The following is a 2,317-nucleotide window of genomic DNA, read 5'->3' as shown; positions in this document are numbered from 1 at the left end:
TGGGGGGGGGGGGAATGGACTGATTCAAGCAGTATGTTCTGAATCAGAATTTATATTCTTAATTTGGGGGCATTTCAAAGTAAGGGACAAAACAGGAATGACTTCTGACATCATGGCATAATCAACAGAGATTTTCTATAATAAATAGTAGTAGTAGTGGTAACAACAACAACAACAATAATAATTGTAATTATTACTAGTTCTGGAAAAACAAAAGTAAAACAAATTTGGATGAAAAGAAATGCTTTATTTTGGACACGTTAGAAGAATGATCTAGGAACCAAAAAGGTAAGGAAAATCGGCAAATAATGGAAAATATATCCCTGTAGTAAATACTGAATTGGAAAGAGACATTTAAACATATGTAAAACTATTTAATAGTTCAGACACAACTTCACTGATGTAGGTCAAATAACTACTTAGTTTATTTCCATTTATAAGTTAAGAAATTTTAGAGCATGTTTATAGCAATGGACTGAAATAGTAAGGACCATGCTGAATCTTCATTTATCAACTATTAACTTCTTTGTTTACTGGGACTGACCACTGAAATTCTGAAAACTTCTAAAACATCCTTTTTGAGAATTCATTTAAAGCAGTAAATGGAATGCTTTTTGTTCTGAGGCATGTACAAGGACAAAGTCAAGGTGTGATTTAGTAGTTTCTATCCAAGTCTCTCTTGTAGAATAGGCCATGATACCGTGTGAAGAAAACATACTAAATCATTTGTTGACTATCCCTTTTCTGCCTCGTGAAAACATGTACTTATAATAAAATGTTCATCTTTAGATATCCATCAAATAGCTTTGTGGGAGAAAGAAGTTTAGGTGACGGGGCATCTGGGTGTCTAAGTCGGTTGGGTGTCCGACTTCAGCTCAGGTCATGATCTCACGGTTCGTGGGTTCAAGCCCGGCATCGGGCTCTGTGCTGACAGCTAGTTTAGAGCTCAGAGTCTGTTTCAGATTCTGTGTCTCCTTCTCTCTCTGACCCTCCCCTGCTCATGCTGTCTTTCTCTCTCAGAAATAAATTTATAAAAGAAAACATAAAAAATTTTTAGAAGTTTAGGTGAAAAAGTAAGGTTTTAAAGATTATTTTTATTTAAGCTTATGCAACTACTGATTTTCATACTTATGGTTACCATGTATATGTGTATTCCATCTAACTGGGGAATACTGCATAATAATTCAATAATGTAGATCTGAAAACCTAAAAATATATCATGATGTTTTCATAACATGGCATTTTCATAACAAACTTGAAAGTTATTATCATTTAATATTTTTTGACTGATGAAGTATTTAAAGTATTTTCAATGTATTTCCTACATTCTCTCAAAGGCTAATTTTGTAAGTCTTCTTTGAATTTATACTTTCCATTTTCATAAGTAATCATTAGAAAAGAAAAAAAAAAGTAAGTTGTAGACAATTACCCTATTAATGTTGAGATATATCGTCCACTTGTATAAGAGATTCCAAAAAAAGAATTATCATGTCCAGTATATGTAAAATAGGAGAATTTAAACAAAAATAAATGACAAAGAGAAAGACTTGGTTAACATCATCTTCTCTCTTGAAATGCTTCAATCAAGGCACACAAAACTTAATGGTGCTCCATTTTGTTTCATACTGCATGAAGAGCAGAAAAGCCATTTCACACTTAACTTGACTCTAAATTTAACAAATGCCCTTAAAGTGAATTTTGTGGATTGTCAGTAAAATAGATGAATGAGAATTAGCACTCACCTTTAAAAATCTGAGTGGCAGTTAGGGAATTAGTTCATTCCAACTTTCAGATTCATTTGTATTATATAGTATAAGTAATAGTGATTCATGATTATGATTATCTAAATTTTGACAGTAAAAGTATGATTTTTAATGGCTTCTCCATGTGATATGCTGAAACCACTTTCATACAGGCTCAAGGGAAGTATAAAAAAATCACTTGACAAAAAAGCAAATGATTAGTAAAGCAGCTTCAGCTTCATAAGGATGGCCATTGGTTGAGCCAGTGATTCATTATTCTTAGCCAATATCCTACTAACAGTGAAGAGTATTCATGAAATTGAACCATGCATTCCAAAGAAGCCAGTGAAGTGTGTCAGACAGTAAGTAATAATGGCAGTTAAATGGCAGAGTCCTAGTTTAAGTCATCTACTTAAAAATATTTTAGTCAAAAACGGCTGATGGTAATGTAGGTAGTGAATAATTATGTATTTTTAGACAAAAATATCTATTTTTTCCCTTTTTTTGACAATAAAATTTGACTTTCATTTGTTGAATTACCTATTCTACACTGTGGATAGTCTTGGTGGAACTAT

This window comes from Crocuta crocuta, unplaced genomic scaffold (assembly GCF_008692635.1).
Source record: "Crocuta crocuta isolate KB4526 unplaced genomic scaffold, BGI_CrCroc_1.0 scaffold709, whole genome shotgun sequence".
Lineage (NCBI taxonomy): Eukaryota > Metazoa > Chordata > Mammalia > Carnivora > Hyaenidae > Crocuta > Crocuta crocuta.
The sequence above is the reverse complement of the archived record's forward strand: the minus strand, read 5'-3'. Positions refer to the sequence as shown.